The sequence below is a fragment of the Arachis ipaensis genome, chromosome B08, assembly GCF_000816755.2.
Source record: "Arachis ipaensis cultivar K30076 chromosome B08, Araip1.1, whole genome shotgun sequence".
NCBI classification, from domain to species: Eukaryota; Viridiplantae; Streptophyta; class Magnoliopsida; order Fabales; family Fabaceae; genus Arachis; species Arachis ipaensis.
This window is the reverse complement of record NC_029792.2, coordinates 128,642,085-128,649,127: the sequence shown is the minus strand read 5'-3', so window position 1 is coordinate 128,649,127 and position 7,043 is coordinate 128,642,085. Positions and strand designations below refer to the sequence as shown.

The 7,043-nt window shown below is 32.8% G+C and overlaps 1 protein-coding gene across 1 annotated transcript in view; it reads left to right on the top strand.

Moving 5' to 3' along the window:
* Positions 1,907 to 7,043, top strand: part of LOC107613766 (putative pentatricopeptide repeat-containing protein At3g47840) — a 23,245-nt gene continuing 18,108 nt past the window's right edge. Inside the window, exon 1 of the mRNA XM_021110183.1 lies at positions 1,907 to 1,918. The gene's annotated coding sequence lies outside the window, so the exon portion shown is untranslated. The remainder of the gene's footprint in view (positions 1,919 to 7,043) is intronic.

The following is a 7,043-nucleotide window of genomic DNA, read 5'->3' as shown; positions in this document are numbered from 1 at the left end:
TCCTCTGGATCCTCCTCCATGGTGTCTTCCTTCTGGTCAGGGTTGTCGGATTCCTCTTCCTCGGTCTCGGAGTCGGACTCGAGGTGTACCACCTTAGGTGACCGCTTCCTAGATGTTGAAGCGTTCCTATCTAGGAAGGTTACGGCGGGCAGCTGGGGTTCTTCTTCCACGAGTTCTCGACCTAAGTAGATAGTTTGGAGCACGGTAGTAGTGGTCGCAACTACCCACGCGTGCTTTGAGGGGTCATACTCAGAAGTTACCCTCGGGGGCACTGCGTCGTCTCTATCCGCTGTACCATGTTCCTCTGGTGACAGTATGGGAAAAGAAAGGGAGTGGGAACCTAACGTCTCAGTAGGAGTGCTATGCAAGACCTCCATATCCATCTCCAGCCCACGTGCGGGATTTTAAAAAAAGGAGCGTATAACATGGCATGTAATATGCATCTTTCTTGTAAAACATGTGTGCAAAAAAAGGAAAGCATATAGGAAAATAGAAGGATAACATCTTAAGTAACATCAACATAATCATAATTAAATCTAAAAAGAAAAACATAGAAATCAAACTTTCATTCGTGCCTTCTCCTTTCTTAATTTATAACTTTTATGGAGGGTATTGAGCTCAAACCGGTATAAGTGAGAGTCCCCTTCCCTTACCGAAGGTTCTTATCCCAAACGTTTTGGCGATCACCTTCCCTTACCGAAGGATCATTCCCTCGATTCAATTTACAATTAGGTTGTTTAAACATACACGAGAGAAAAATCATATAAGAAGAGATCATGCAAGAAAAGGGACGATTGTGATGATAAAGGGATATATGAAAATCATGAGACTCTAGCATGTGTATGGATTTTCTAATTAAAAGATCTTGGTAATATAATAGCATGGATTGAAAGAGGTCCTATCAAAGTGCAGAAAGTAAGGCATTTTAAATAATTGCACAAAATATTAAAGAAATTATGTATTCTCGATCCTAAAGGAATAATATAATGGTGCAAACAATCATATAGGTGTACATAATAAGAATAGAGTATATTAAATATTTGAATAAAATATTTAAGAAAGCATGTACTCTTGACTTTAAAGGAGTAACAATAACATAATGATATGCACATAATAGAATAGGGTATATTAAATATTTGAATAAAATATTTAAGAAAAGCATGTACTCTTGACTTGAAAGGAGTAATAATAACATAATGATATGCACATAATAGAATAGGGTATATTAAATATTTGAATAAAATATTATAAATAATAATATAATAATGTAAGAGATCACACATATGCATATAATAGAATATGGTATGTTGAACAAGACAGTATAAGAAGGCATGTATTCTCGGCCCTAAGGGAATATTAATATAATAATATAGGAGATTGAATAAGCATTATAAGAAGGCATGTACTCTCGACCTAAGGGAATATTAACAATATAATCATATGAAAGAGCACAAAATGAGTATAGTGAATAATTGAATGAACATCACAAGGAGACATATACTAATGATTCAAGAAGAAATGAATGACATGGTTGACAGACATGATCAACATGATGAGTGAAAGATAATTAATGCCATGATAACATTCGTGAATGGAAGAAAATAAAAATGGAACATAACACATGCCAAGCATTTTAAAAACATAATTCCCTACTCTTTTTCCTAAGGCTTCTTTGAGCTTGCCTCTTGTGTTTGCCCGCAGAATATTATTTCTTTGTAGAGAGAGAAGGGAGAGGATTAGTGTTTGAGAGGAGTAATTTTTCTACCTATGTGTGCTCCCCTATTTATATACATTTGGGGATAGGGTGGTTGGGATATTTTAAATTTCAAACGAAGGGTGGTTACTAGGTTCTTATCCAAAAATTCAAAATTTTAAGCTTATCTCCCAACTGATTTTCAAATTTCGAATTTAACTTTTGGTTTCTAGAAGGGGTGGTTGTTACAGCAGGTTTGTTCATTTACAAAGGTCTTTACTTGATAACTTGTTGGAAATATCCTCTTGGCACTGTATATTTGCCAAGGACAGTGCTCATCGTAGCATATAGCCTTTGATCTTGTAGAATCACAAGGAGCAAAGAATATGCTCCTTCCAAATGTTGATATTAAACTTTCGGACAGCCTTCCTGAAATGGTTGAGAGTCTCAAACTCCATCCCCAACTCCAACCACACCTGGCTAACCGGGGCATCAGCATTGCTCTGAGGAAAAACTGGAGTCTGGTCAGTATCTTCGTCACTTGCTATTCTATGCAAGTCCTCTGACTCATAGCAATAATGTCCAGGATTTTCATCAGAAAAATCATCCTCATCAACTGGGACATAGAAGGTTGGCGGCTTGTCCGGATCAGAGTTCGGGATGAAGGATTGCCCCGAAGGGGGAGGCCTCCTAGTTGATCTCCTCTTGTTCACCTTTGGTCATCCATCAACCTCATTTGAAGGATTGCTTTGATTATTTTGGGGAGTCCAATTGGAACCAGAGGGTGGGCCTGACTCAGGGATTGATTGTGAAAGTGGATTCCTACACGGCTGTGGGATGTATTGGGTCAGTTGTTCAGGTGCAAGAGGTTCAGAAACATTGGCTTCAGAATGCGGGGATGGATATGAACAATCAGTGTGTAGTGGTTGCTGATCTTCTTCAAAAGGTGGCTGGAAAGGTTGGGACTGACTTGATGGTGGTTGATTTGGTAGGACAGGTGTTGAGGGAGGCTAAGAAACCTGTCCTGCTTCATGGGATGATGATAGTGGTGGATCTGCTGTCTCTTGGGGCATACTGACACTGTCCAGTATTTGGCCTCAACTTCAGCCTGTTTATTTTCTTCATGGGCCTCTTCCTTGATCTGGGCCTCACCCCTTCTTTGGTCCTCTTTCACAACTTGCACATGACCTACAATTTTAGCATCGTCATCATCTTCTACTACTAGCAATCTTCTTTTTAGACTCTTCTTAGGAGTTGGAACCCTTTTAGCACATGTCTTTATTCTCATTTTTGATGGAGTCATATTCTTCTCCTCAACTAACACAGGCTGATCCACGGATGCTCTGTATAAACATTTATTTTGTTACTATTCTTCACGGTTGCCTCATAGATTCTAACTATGTCCATATCAACCCTTAGGTCCCTCAACCCATCATCAAACTCCTTGCCAGGTTCTAGCCAATAAAAATCAGTAATAGACGTATATCCAATATCCTTCAGCAAATTAGATATGAAAAAACGATTGAGTGTATTAACGATAACCCTCTTGATTTCTGTGACTTCACCACCAGTATAACTAACCTTCCCACACGGCCCTCTCGCAAACCGTCCTCTATGATTAATACACAATGTTATATGGATGGTGGCCATTCCTAGAAGTGAAATTAATCATCACAAGCTAAGAAAATATTGTATATAACTGTAGCTCACACAAACCCTAAACCAACTTTTCTAACAATTCTCAGCAATTACAGGATTTGATAAGGTAATAGAATCTGTTTGACTAGTGGCAATGACATGAAATTAATCAACAATGGCAATGGCATACCTCTGTTTTCTGCGGACCAAAGGTAGTGACCTATGCGTTGTCGACGACGAGACCCCTGGGTTCGAGCTTTGCTCGATAATCTTTACAGTTCTCTCTATTACGTATTCGTGCTGAAGGCTTCGTACTTCTCCGGACGTCTTGTCCGAGTTGGGGATGACGGCGACGAAACCCCTGGTTTCAGGGTCTTCGCTTCGGAGTGCTCCACACGTCTTCTCCGAGTTGGGAACGAAGCGCCGACAATGATGAACTTCTGCTAGGGCACAGTAGATTCTCCCGCGAAATGTTCTTCAATCTCCAAACCCTTAGTAAAAAAAAAAAAACGTTTAATTCCACGTAGATAGGGCTTTGGATGGTTGGAGTGCCACGTAGGTTCGTATAAGCACGAAGCAAGTACCAATCCAAGGCAGGGTACTTTTGTCACACAGAGCGCATCTTGCATGGGTACAAAATCAGTTTCAGTCTACTATATGTCAGCGTTTTCATCTTTCATGGGTACAAATGGTCATTTATTCTTTTGAATTAATTAGGTTTATTCATGTTTAGTTGGTCTGAGATGTAGTCCATTATTCACATTATTCACAATCTCTATTGTCTACCTAGCGAAATTATAAAATAAATTTTTATTTAGTTTATTTAGTTCTTGTTTTTATTCTCAACTTGTTTCATTTTATTGTGTCTAGCTTTTTTGTTAAAAAAAATATTACGCATCCAAGTTTTTTTATGAACTAAGTCCAATCAAGTTAAATAATAAGATTTAGAATAATACTAGGCATAACTAATTTTTGTTATATTAGATTAACTTAATTAAACTTTGTTAACAAAAAGATTTGAATGCATAGCATTAATCAAAAAAAAAAAAATCCAGTTGTGTATGTATGTGCATCATATATATGCTTGCATGTTACAGACAGTTAAATACAACCATGATAGATATGCACTAAAATTAGTCATCATTATAAAATATTATTAAAATATAAAATATATATTAAAAATAAATTAAATTTTATATATATATATAGTTTAATTACTCTATTGGTCCTTGTAGTTTCGTGAAATTTTCAATTAGGTCCCTATACTTTTTTTTTTTTAATTGGGTTCCTACACCAATTTTTTTTCAATTAAGTCGGTCTTAATAGTAATTGGCTTAATTTTATAGGGACCCAATTAAAAAAAAAATTGGTGCAAGGACTCAATTAAAAAAAAACTATAAGAATCTAATTAAATTTTTTTTGAAATTATAGAAATCAGCATAATAATTAAACCTCTATATATATATATATAAAATAACTAATTTTAGTGAGTAAATAATATTTTTATTATAAACATAATTGCATCTAGCGATTCTTCTTTCATAAATGGAAACATGTAGATGACCTGACAAGTAATATATATATATAATGTTGATATTCTATTACTTATGTCTTCCAGAATTAAGTGAAGAGGAATAATGTTAGGTAGACAAAAAAAAAATTATTAGAATTTGTTTTATTTAGTATTAATTAATTATTGTAACAATTAATGAATACTAAATAAAGTAAATTATGGTTGTTTTTGGCTGATTTTCTTTAGTTACCAAATATTTCTGTTCTTTTTTTTTGAAAACTTAATTAATTACTTTATTGTATTTTATTTGTTAATCACAGTCTAGAATAAAAAGAATAAACTAACTTGAGTTAATTTAATAGTTAATTTATTAATTTATTTAAATAATTGTTAAAAATTTAAATCCTGCCATGTGTATGTAGTAACTCATTGATCAACAATAAACATTTAAATAGAACTCAAATTTTGCATTTAATTTGTCAGATTAAAAACACCATAAAAAAAATATGGAAAAGACGATCTGGTACACAATTTTAGTGTTAACATACGTTAGAAAAAGAGCTGCACCCAACACTCCTAAATATGCGTAATTTTTTATGACCTCCTGTTTATGTTACAGTTGAATCTGCAGAATTTTGGATATAGTACATGCACACATGACTGAGAGAAAAGAAATACTAGTGTCAAGTCTTTACATACTAGGTGTTCTCAACTTCTCATAGTTTGGGATATTGCTTTTGCTTGGATACACAAGGGTTAACATACATAAACACATACATTATTGTGAAAACGATAAATTAAAAAAGGTGAAAACTCAACTTTATGTAAAGTTGATAACTGAGAGTTATTAGATAAAAATTTAGTCAAATTAATCAAATTATCTAATGACTTTGATCTATCAACTTCATATGAAGTCGACTGCACTTGAGTTTTCACCATAAAAAAAATACACTATAACTATTTTGACCATAGTTATAAGAATTGAATTGGAATTGTTAAGTTATTAATTTATTAGTTTATTAATTCAACCGATAAATCACTAGTTTAACTGATAGAATCGGTCTTATATAAATAAAAAATGGTAAAAAAACTAAAATTAAAATTTAAAATATATATCTTCACTAATATTTTAAAAACAATCAAGTTTTAACAAATTATAATCAACAAGTTATTTATACATATTTAATAATATTTATATTAATAATTATAAATAATAAAAAATATAATTAATTTAAATATAAGTGAATATAAAATTAAAATAATATCTACAAAAATGGATAAATCACACAAACAAATTAGATAATAGAGATTAATATTACACCAATGTCCTAAAATGAAATAGGTTACATGCATGTTATAAAATAACTTTATGGAAATCGAATCAACTAAATTCGATTTACATGTATGTGTTGCAGAAGTAGTAAATCAAATCAACTTAATTTGATTTACTATTGTTCCCTGTAAATCCAATCTTCCGTGTGTAAGGCCCAAAATGGTTTTCCAAAAATGAGTGATCAAAAAGATCGAATCACAATCCGAGTAATCAACTGCTTTTTTTATAAAATCTGCTCCCCCTAACTGTGAATTGAAGCTGGCTGAAAGCGTGACAGGCCAGCTAAGCCGGCATAAATTGAATTAGATAGATTCGATTTACATAAAATTGAATTTGAATTTGAACATGCATATAACCATTCTTCATTTAGGACAATTGTGTAATATTGAACTGCATTTATTTTATCTATGTATTTTACCCTAAAAAAAGTATTATGCGATTTTATTATATAATTAATAATTAGCATATGAAATAACAAGGAATAACATAGATTAATGGCAAGAGGAGTATGTAGTACAAAGAGAATCTAGATTCAAACCACATTTTTATCGACTCTGATTCGCCAATTTTTTTATTGAACCGATCGATCTAGGCCAATTTTACATCTATGATTTTGAGTTTTTGACATTAACAAAAATATTTTCAAATTTTATTATTAACAAAAATATCATTAAATAATATAAAAATATGTCAAAATTACCTAACTGCGATTAGAGATTTGCTTTATTAACAAAAAAAAGCGTGACATAATTTACTTGTCAACGTCTCAGTTTACGAAAGTATTTTTTTAATCACATTTTTTAATAATTTAAAAATATTTTTATCTGTAATAAAATAATTTAAATACATTCACAAAAAAAAAATTC